Consider the following 11354-nt stretch of genomic DNA (forward strand, 5'->3'; position numbering starts at 1 on the left):
AATCCACTCCTGTATGGAGGCAGACCCATTCTAAATTTTGCCCAGCAACCCAGCAGTGTAGTGGGAGATGTGGTGCTGTGGTGCAGCACGACTCTTTGACACACTTCTTGACTTTTCCAATTAGTAGCTATTATTTAGCGATTATTTGAAATCACTGCAAATAAAATTTTGATTCTGTGTGGGCCGAAAGTTTGCGTCAACTTTGTTATAATGATGTTAATTGTTATTTCGGGTGAAATCAAATCAACTTACGAGGCCAAAGCCCCAGCTGAGAAGTCTTTTTTTAACAATCTGGCGATATTTCGTCCATGTCGTTAAAAACCTTCAAAATGTTCAAAATTAGGTTAAAACCCTGCACACTACAGTGAAAATGGGTAAAATGCAAATTTGATCCAAGCACCCCCCCACCACCTTCCCTGATACCCCCACCACTGCACCCATAAGGAAAAAAAAAACTGGGTGTGTTCTTGTAGAAAGTCACCAATCAGGATTAAATCATAACCCCTCAGCAGCCAATGAGCCATGGACCAGCTGTGCTTTCATTGGCCCGCAGAGCACTGATAACCAGAACTGTGCCAGATACACCAGGGTAGAAATAACCCAGAATTACTGTAGCCTGAAGGGAGCAAAGCTCTTAATGCAGCATGTTGAATCCATGCTGCAGTAGCCTGCTGCTTTCTGGGAGATGTAAACTGTATGGTTACTATGTACTGTGGCACACATACACACTGTTGCAGTGCCCATGACGTGATAGAAATGTTAGATGGTTACATGGAGCTGAGTTTGCTTTTTTTGCTTCCACACCTCCTTACTTACTCTGATTTTTATTTCTCACTTTGCTTTTTAATGAGAATCCAAAACGAATGACGACAAAACCGAATTTGCAAAATACTAACGTGTAGCTGCAATATGACTTTATTAGAGAAACTGCCTTTGTATAGGTCAGGGTTAAATCAGTGCATGTGGGGACCCTGTTTTAGAAACACAAACTCTAATATTGAAAATGTATGCTGTCTCCCAGCTTTGCTGTCCAAATGTTAAAATATGTCAGAAGTCACAGAACTTCGATGGAAAAAAGTTAGACAAAAAATTGAAAATTCACTTAAGAAAAAAAGTAAATATATATATATATAATAGAAAATGTTTCTCTCTGTTAGCTAGCTTTTGCTCAAAAGTAGCTGGAACAGCTTTCTAAGTCTTGTATTGTGTTTGTCATAATCCCAAAATGTCTTTTTGGTTTGCCAAAAGTATTTATTATAATTGAAAAAGTTGTTAAGTCCCTACAAAACAGGTGCTGTATCCCTGTAGAATTTCCATGTATAATAATTTGAAGAAGAATTTGCATGTATAATATGAAAACCTTGTTTAGTAAAATACTGAAATGCATGTGAATCTGTGCATGCGTGAAACTAACACATTTTCATATAATTGTGTAAATATGTTGCTAAACTTAGAAACTGACCATGTAGATTGATGTTATTTTCTCTTCATATTCAAATTTTGGTGATTTTGACCAAAAAATGTGTTTAGCATCATTTTAGAATTTGTAAAAATCCTAGGCTTTGTAGAGCTTTAGTTTTTATTTACACTCCAAAATATCCATCCATCCATCCATCTTCATCCGCTTATCCGAGGTCGGGTCGCGGGGGTAGCAGCCTAAGCAAAGAGGTCCAGACCTCCCTCTCCCCAGCCACCTCCTCCAGCTTGTCCGGGGGAATACCAAGGCGTTCCCAGGCCAGCCGAGAGATATAATCCAAAATATGTTTAATTTAATTTGCCATTTATACAAGCTCACAGTAAAGCAGCAGAAAGCTGTTGTAAAGCAATATCAATAAAATTTGGGCCTCATTCCCAATTTTTTTTTCTTTTTTTGTAGGAACTCTTTTAAGCTAGCATGTCGTAAACCAAGCAAGCGTACATCATAAAAATATATGAGGATTAACAGCAAAGCTGCGCTAAAAAAACAAAAACAAGACAACAGTTCAGATTTTTAGTACATTTAGGACTTTCGTATTGGCTAACCCTGCTGTCCAGATGTTAGTCGACCAGCTGTTGCTGCTCTGCTATCAGAAATGAGAAGGGCAATTAAACCTTCTCAGACTTGACAGCTTTGTTCTACCGTGTAAAAAAGAAAGAATCCACTTTTACCCCTGGCTGCTCTGATAACTCCTCAGCTCTCGGCCAGGATTGAGCTGAGGTCCCTTCCTCCATGTGTGCAGCACACACCCAGTGGACATTTGTTAAAGCTTGAGGTTATTTAAAAATATTTTCCTCAGCTTTTTTTTTCTCTTTGCTTTTTGCATATTTCAGTACAGTATCAACTTGCTGAAAACACAAATGTTTTAAGCCTTAGTCCAAATCTGGAGCAGTTTTGTGACCAGATCCTCGGAGCAAATTGCTTTGGTTGTGATCCTGTAAGAAGAAGTTCAGGTGCTGCACAGATGAAAGTCAGCGCATTGGGGACTTTAATTTGGCGGTGTGCTCTGTGGCTGCAGACACACATTTAATCTGCTGTGGAAAATGAGTGTGCAGACTTTGGGGAGACTTTTACACACGCTCAAAGGCCATGCATGTCTGCACACAGAGGAAAACACACACACACACACACGGATGCAGACTTGTGTGCAGGGTGTCATATGTTTATCCTGTAAGTCAGCTGTTTGATCATAATTTGTGATTAATCAGCCATGAGAGCTTTCGAATTAAGAGCAGCTTTTCATGTCAGAGTAACTGCAGCCTAATCCGTCTGGCCTTGCCCAAATGCTTTCTAGTTTAGCGAGCAGATGACACAGAGCAGGGTGCTCATGCTCGTACGTACGGAGTCTCTTATAGCGAGAGTGGCAGGGATTGACTTCTGCCTCACTGATTAAATGTGTGTTTTGGGGGATACTTTCCATTTCGGGAGAGTCTGCTTTCACATTTAGACACTTTCATTTATATACAGTCAAGCAGGTGAGGAACCTGAGGAGCCTCTCTTTCTGGAAAGCAGAAACTGAAGGAAAATTACTCCATATTAAAAAAAACAAAGTGCAACGAGATGGATGCTTTAGAAGGTGTCAAAGTAGAATTACTCCACAAAAATAAGATTTCTTGTACCAGTCTTTCAGGGAAACTTGTCAGAAAACACTACATGTTCAAGTAGCGTCACTTCATTGTTTCCAAAACATTTATACCTTTAAAAACTTCACATCTTCCTTTTCATTCCGCAGGAATAACATGGAGTAAATAGACTAGCATGTGGCTGATAGCGCTAATAATTTGTCTCTCTCGATTTTTTCCAGCTTAGTTCGCGATTTGGAAGATAATTTAGCTCCTTTATTTTTTAATCGTGTAATGAATGGACTAAAGTAATAAAATATTTGTTACGCATGGACTGTTTGTACACTAATGTCTGGTTCTACGCTATTATAGTCGAATACGATATAAATGCTGATTCTTTTAGGAAATTTAAATGACCATTTACGATACAATACGGCATTTGTTTCGATGAAAGTTCGTTAAAAGAGGATCGTTTAGAGGTGTTGTAATGATTTTTGTGGATGTGTAATATGGCCGACTAAAGTCTTATGATTTAGCTAATAAATGTGCGAGTATTACCAAGACCCTTGTACTGCTCAATCATGTAATGCCACAGTATTTTGCTACGATGGTTAATACAGCAGCATTCCTGTAACTGTAGGGGAACGGTGACAATGCTCATCTTTCCATGCCCATGAAAGATCAGACTGAATTCGTGGTATGAGGTAAGGACATTCACTTATCTTTCACACAGACATTACTATAGGATTACTATAGAAACACTCAAATGGCAATATAATGGTAACCAAACAGCTGGCAGTATTATACTGTAAAGCTTGCCTGCTATGCAGCACAGCGGGTTGTGCTAAAAAACTGTTATTCTATTTTGCGGTAAGTATACACTAAAATAACAGTTAAAAGCATCTGGACTTCTGCAAAAATTTTATTTCTTAAAGTTCTTTTTTGGGTGAAACTGATCCTAATTTCCAAGATGATTCAGTTTGAAGCTAGGCTTTGATTCCAGACTGTGAAGTCTTCAATCCAAAGATTTGCAGACTCCCCTCCCATCTGGTAGAGTCAAGTCACAGCTCGGTTAGACCCAGACATTTGCTCAAAGCATAATGTGGACAAAGGGTGGACAGCGGCTCAGGCTAGTGCAGCTCTGATTTTCCTGTCATTTCTGCCACACGCTGCAGGATCAGCTGCAAAAATATCAGATCCTGCCATAAGGAACACTTGGCACATATGTATTAAGAAACAATTTCCCCCTAATCGCATGGGTTATATTGCCATTAAAATGCATCAAACTCACCCTGCATGGCATGCCCCGGGCACACTGTTCCCTCCCCACAAATGTTTCTCCTACTGCCCTTTTGTTCCGCTCCAGAATGGAGTTGACGCGTGTGAAACCGAACGTGATACCAGGGGCCCGAGAGTTCATTATTCCCTGCTGTTCTCACGGGGCGAGTGAAAAATCACTCCTTTGTGCCAAGGAAGAAAGAGCCTTCCTCTGACCTCATGGTTGCGCAGTGTAATGTGAAAAGGCCGAGAGGTTTGTGTGGTGTAGCCACACCCACTCTGTTGTGGAGCCGCCATGGAATCCGACCGGGGTCCCTCGTCTCTGAGAGTGAGAGCTACGGAAAAAAACCCTGCCTTTTGTAAACAAATGTTTGGATCCCTCATCATATACCACACTAATTGGACTTTGGCTGCTCACAGCATCTTTTTTGGGGGGGAGATGGGGGGTTCATTTTCTGCCTTCTCCGTACACTGACCACTTCAGACCACAGCCACTCTCCAATTAGGCTCTCTCTTTTAACAGACATCTTTTTTCCTTTTCACTTTCTCTGTGCTGCAGTGCTGTGCAGTACCAGATAAGTTGGAATTATAGGTTTCTTGATGTCTCCTCAGTTAGGGGCTCTCCTCTCCTCGTCACATCTCTCAGAAAGTCGACCAGCTTCAAACACAGTCCTCTCTTCATCAAAGTGGCTGCAGAAAGTTTCTTAAGTGCAGATCCTGTACGGTGGTGGATCTGAAGAGGCGTTCTCAAAGCTACAATCTGAATGCTACCAGATGACATAATGACCCACAGGAGCCTGCTGCCTTTCAGGTGTTACTTAAAGCTGTGTGTGGTATGTTTATATCTGTGTGTGTGTATATCTGAATGCCATAAGCATACACAAATACAAAAACTTCTTTTTTGGGGGAACACCTTGAAATGCTTGTTTTGTTAAAGTGAAAAAAAAAATAACTACACTTAGTGGCCACTTTTTTAAGTACACTTTGTTAGTGGTGGGTTGGACCCTGTTTTTTCCTTCAGAGCTGCCTTCACTCTCTGTGGTGCAGTTTCAGTGCAATGATGGAAACATTCCTCAGAGATTTTGGTCCATATTCATAACAACAGCATCACACCAAGCTGTGACTCTCATTTCACTGCATCCTAAAGGTGGATGACTGTGGAGGCCATTTTTGTAGAGTAAAGTTTGAGATGATTTGAGCTTTGGGACAGTATGTTACTCTGCTGAAGTCATCACACTGTAGTTGCAAAGGAATGGACGTGGTCAGCAACAATACTCAGGCTGTGGTATTTAAACGATGCTCGCTTGTTCCATGGTTGGTTTATGGTTTCCTGTTTCTAGCAGACAGAATTTGGACTCGGTGTGGTCTTCTGCTGCTATAGCTCATCCGCTTTGAGGTTTGACATATTGTGCAATCAGAGATGCTCTTCTGCATATCTTGGTTGTTACAAATTTTTATTTGAGTTACTGTTCCCCATCCCCTGAAAATTCCAGAGTTCATTGTGTGGGAAATTACCAGGAGATCCAGAGTTTCTGAAATAACCAGACCAGCCTGTCTGGCACCAACAACAACGCCCTGGTCAAAGTCACTGAATTAATTTTTCTTCCTGATTCTGATGCTCAGGTTGAACTTTAGCAGGTCATATCGACCCTGTCTGGATGCCAGAATGCACTGAGTTATTGTGATTTTCCAATACATTTGGGTTAACTAGTAGTATACCTAACAGGTGTGTCGGACAAAGTGGCTAGAGAGTGTATTTCCTGAAGAGAATCCCACTGTATTTCTTTTTTCTGGTTAGGCAATCTGCCATCATTTCTTGAAAAACAACAATTTCCATGAGTTTTATCCAAAAACACACTTCAGAATAAATTTGATAAAGTTAATGGGTAAAATTGGAATAATTTAGTTTTAATGAGCCCAAAACTGGTAAAATTCTCAACGAGCAACCAAAGATTATTACATTTCAAAATGACCATTAGACATCAATAACAGAAAGCAATGTCTCCAAATTCTTTCGACTCTAGACGAGAAATGGTCTCATTTTTAGAATATCTTGAAAAAACAATGTAATCAGTTTTTACGGTTTGATAAACCAAATTATTAAACTGTAAACAAATATGAGGGAGCTTTTTGGATGCTAATGTTGGCTTATTCAAGATTTTGACAACACTTATTTTATGGAAATTTCCTGAAGCTACAATACTTTTTTCCTAGACAACTTTTGCAAAACAATAACAGATTAAAAAATTACCTTAAATGATTTATGATTTTGCCACAGCTGCTAAAATCTTTTGCTTTACTCCATGATTTTTTTTCCTTTTAAAATTCCTGCTGATGCCAAATACTTAAATGCAAAATCCTTCACTGCAATCTGCAGCTTCTTCACGCATTCAATGTTTAGTTTTTACGAAACGTTTTAAAGTTTTAAGGCGTAATAATGCACCAAAGATGGTAATGTTTCTGCAGCAGCTGCTAAAAGCTTTGGCAGATCCTGCCCGGATCTGAGGCTGTAATGGAGTTTTCATAGAAAATCCCACTAACTGTGTGATATATGATCGCCAGCTTTAATCACTCATAATTATGACACGACTCAACCAAACCAGCGCTCACATAAGGTTGATTTTGGAAGCAGTTCCGACGTTCCATGCAGCACCTCCATCTTTCCGTCGTCTCCCACCTCCCCCATATAGCACTGCCTTCTTAGCCAGGAATGTGAAAACGGCGCATTTCTACAGAGCTAAACCTTCATGGGAAAAACGTTGCTTCTTCAGTGGAGGAAGAACTGTTAATGGATTAAGGCGCTGCTGTTTCCCACCCGGGGGGCCAAGCCGCGATCGTACCGCGGTTTATTCAAGCTACATGTCCCCCCTGCATGTGCACGCAGGCTAATAGGCATGGCTAGCGTAGTGCAGCTTTAGACCCTGGTCCTCCGCCATGAACTTGGCTTTCCTGCCCCTCTTCACCCCATTCATGTCAGCAGGCCCTGGCATTCTTGTTGGGCTTTTTTTAAATGTGTGCACTTTGGGCGGCGATGAAAGGAGTCGGGAGAACACGGGATCTTAAATCACTTAATGAGGGGAGACAGGCAACGCTTTTGTCCAGCTTGTTCTGGAGCTACGTCCAGCCAAAGGCCTCTAACGGGCTCTGACACCTCGCTCTGCTGCAGACCTAAGTGTGTGTGTGTGTGTGTGTGTGTTGGTACATTGCCAACATTGCTTCAGCCAGCTTGGCTTCTGCGTCCTTACAAATTTTTGCTCTTCATCTCAGCATTCATTCGCATTTCCTCACCAGTCTCGCATGTTTATTTGGTCTATTTCGTGTCTTTGGGCAGCGGGAAGCATATTTGAGTGTGCGGTGAGGGTTAAGTGGGAGTTAGAAAGAACCCTCATCATGGGTTAGGCACGGTGTGGAGGACAGGGTCGCTCCCTGTGGGTGTTTGGCCTTGGCCTACACTTAGCATGTGCCGACTGCAACAGAGCATGGAGGAAAAAGCCAGAGAAGGAAATAAACAAGTGGCAGCAGAGTCTGACGTGCTCATGTTTGGTCATTATCATAGCCTTGAATTAACCAACGCAAGCCTCTGTTGATCCGATGAGCTAAACACACAAATATGTTAATGGTGGGTGTTTAAAACTGTTAAACACTTTAATGAGCCCCAAAAGTGGATAAGCTTGTTTCCAAGTTCATTTTCTCAGATACTGAAAGTCATGCAACCCTCACTTTGTGTTTTACAGGGTGTATCAAGAAGAAGAATCCGATTTCAAAAGGCTATTTTTTTTAAAGTGGTGGACATAGAAGCGTGCAGTAAATTTTAAAATACATGGCTGAATACAAAGAGTGTGTGACCCTCCAGATGCACGGCATGTGTCCAAACTCATCCCGTCCTTTTTGTGAGCATGTCTGGATTCACTGCAGCCACTGCTGTTTTTGTGGTACCTACTGGTAACCATGTGAAACTCATGAATCCCCTCTTTCTAACACTACGTGTTTCGATCATTACCGGTGAACAGCTGCGGAATTAAAACACTTTGAAATCGTATGATTATTTTTGAGATGCCCTGTATTTTAGCAGCTTAAGCTCAAATTCAGAATCTGAGTAGTAGCCGTTTGAGCAGTACTATTAGCCATAAGGTGATTTTCCTTTTACAAATAACTACAAAAGAAGGTAGAATAATTTTTGTGTTTTTGTCCTTGCAATCATATTGTCGTGTCTGCCTCCTTGGGCACCAGCTGCTCTTAATAAACTAATTGATAATTATTTTTTTCATGTCAGTAAAATAGTATATAAAAATTGGACATCGGACATGTACAAAGGGACAGCTCTACTAAAACGAACAAAATAGCTCGCTATTCTCCAAATAGCACTTACATGACATTCACACACACACACACACACACACACACACACACACACACACACACACACACACACACACACACACACACACACACACACACAAAGAGTTCCCATCTCTTATGCACAATCCTGTCTCTGCATTCTCTTTGCAATTACAGATGCCAAAACCCAGTTTGCACTGGTGCAATGCGGAAGTCTTGTATACAATATTAGGATAGTATGTGCTCACATACTGCTGCTTGTTAGGTATTAGAAAGTCAGCTGAAATTGGCACATTAGCACCAATGCCAAGCTTTGAGATTTTAGGTCCTCGGTATCCACCAGCACTGAATTCACACCGTGTTGCCAGAATGTGTATTAAAATTTTGAAAATAAGTTCTTGAAAGATTATTGCGACATGGGAGCATGGGAACGTGTAACTAATCAAATAACTCGATTACTAAATGAGCCGAGCCTCAGATGCAAGAATTCTCAGATAGTTAACCTCACTCCGTGTTGCCTGTCGTTACACCATTTGGATGCAAGATTTGGTAAGATATTTGCCGCGGCTTGCCGAGGAGTTAAAAACTCAGAAAAAAACAGCTGCAGAGGCTCCTTTTAATTAGCAGTTGCATAAAGGTCTGGAGAAATAGTACCCTTAGTCTATGCAGCTGTGTAGTGTCACGATGCTCTTGGTTGAAACACAATCAAGAGCATTGTGGCAATGAATATCCATGGCTCATTAAGATCACATTTTATATCGCGACTACTGCTTCTGTCTATATATATGCATTTTATGAATGCCTCGGCCATCAACTTTTGTCCCTCAAATGACTCTACATGTGTGGGGTTGTCTTGAACCGTTTTGTTATTATTATTTTTATTTGGCAGCCAGATTTCAAATCAGACTTAATTACAAGATTGCTCATGTGTTTCCCCCCTGACTTAATTGCTCATATTTATTATTTTTAGAGAATTATAAACCTGTCGTAATTCCCAGGGTGACAAATACTGTGATTTTTTTTTTTTTTATTGTGGCTGGCATCTTACATATACACACAGGAAGGTCTTTGACATTGGTGCCTAAATTAAACCAGGTAGCTCTGGTACCTAAGCCTAAGAAAACAGTGAGCAAAAACAAGGCAAAGCCATCACGTTTATGCAGTCGGTATAGCTTTGAACAGGTTATTTTCTTTTGGGAGTCCAACAATGCCCGGCACAAATGCCCAAAAAAGTCCTCATCCTTGTTTTTTTTTGTTTTTATTTTATATACGGTACCCTTTTTTAAAATAGTTTTTTGCCCTAGTGGTCACATTAGAAGCAGTAATGGTGTCCACTGAACATCAAAGCTATCGATGTCTCCTCCTTTATTTAGATAGTGGCTTGTTAGCTGCCCAGTGGTGTTACCAAGATGGTTGGATTTGCTTGTAGAGCCACTATTATTGGAGATGATCTGAGATGCCACTTTCTTTGATAAAAAAGTTGTATTTGATAACCAGCTGGAGTTGCTTGATAATAGGACTATGAACTTGTCTCTGCTTCAGTACCACCGCAGTCATAATTAGGATCAGTATTTCTGGGCAGTCATGGGTCAGTTTTTAAGTCCAGCCCTCCACCAGCTGACATCACTGACCATGAAACATCCCCCACCCCTCGTTTACCTCCGTCTTCAAATCAAGGGCCAGCTCTCTCTCACTTCCTCGACACCCACTGCTCCACACTCCTCCAGCCGTGAGATGAGCTGCTCTCTCTCTGCTGTCTCTGCCACTGCTAGTTAAGTCTATTCACCTCCCTCAGTCCATTTTCACTCGTGCGCCGCTCTTAACACTCTCCCACATTCTTCACCCTGTACTCCTTCCTCCCCCATTTTCCTCTGACATTTCTACCCAAGGTGCGTGTTAGCGCTGGGATGGCTGTGTGGATTTGACACTCGTACTCCCTTCTCTGGCTCTCTCTCTCTCTCTCTCTCTCACTAATTCATTGTCTCTCACTGTCTGCCGCCATCTCCCTCTCCTCCCTGTTTCGCACATGCTGCACGCACGTATTTCACACATGCTCACGCACACACTGACTGCCTGGCAGTTACAGGACACCTTTCAGTGTTTCTCTCTTGTTCTCGATGTGTAAATGAGTTTTTGTGAACTCCTCTTCATTAGACTCGGCGCTTTTTTAAGGCCGCTTTGGGTGCCCTGGTACCAAACTCGCCTGGGATGACCCATTAGCATATCAGTTGCAAACAGCCACCACAGAGCTGCTGTGCATGTGTGTATTCACATGTGAGTGATTGCATGTCTCCAGAAAGTCAAGATTTATAAGTCGTCCTCAATTTAGCTTCTCTACAGCCGATTCTTGGCTGTTAGACCTCACTGTTGTTTTCAGCTGGCTCAAGTCCGGTTCTTTTCACACTCCTCCAAAACAAAAGAATGGCTTGAAGTTCCCATGGTAAATCACATTTACATTTTAGGCCTCAGGCAGCATTACAACAGACATCATGAGACTGGCTGTTTTAGACTCACATGGGCACTGCATTAAAAACCCATAATGGGCTAAACTTCTTTGCCACAGGTGCTGGTGAGATTTAAAACTAAAAAGAAAGTAAATTTAAAGGCTTGTATCACATGAGTATAATTTACAGCGGTTTATATTGCGGCGAGGCATGATGTTACAACCCTGCAACGTGAAGAAATTTCCTCAGGCTTCT

General features: G+C 41.4%; 1 protein-coding gene and 1 long non-coding RNA gene across 3 annotated transcripts in view; both read left to right on the forward strand.

Moving 5' to 3' along the window:
* LOC120714632 (ephrin-A5b-like) overlaps positions 1 to 11354 on the forward strand; it is an 87515-nt gene that overhangs the window by 14477 nt on the left and 61684 nt on the right. The window lies entirely within an intron of this gene.
* The window catches only part of LOC120714633, a 32146-nt gene continuing 22550 nt past the window's right edge, over positions 1759 to 11354 (forward strand). Inside the window, exon 1 of the long non-coding RNA XR_005691450.1 lies at positions 1759 to 11330. This is a non-coding gene — a long non-coding RNA (uncharacterized LOC120714633). The remainder of the gene's footprint in view (positions 11331 to 11354) is intronic.

The sequence above is a fragment of the Simochromis diagramma genome, unplaced genomic scaffold (genome assembly GCF_900408965.1).
Source record: "Simochromis diagramma unplaced genomic scaffold, fSimDia1.1 OVJJ01000596.1, whole genome shotgun sequence".
Classification (NCBI taxonomy): Eukaryota; Metazoa; Chordata; class Actinopteri; order Cichliformes; family Cichlidae; genus Simochromis; species Simochromis diagramma.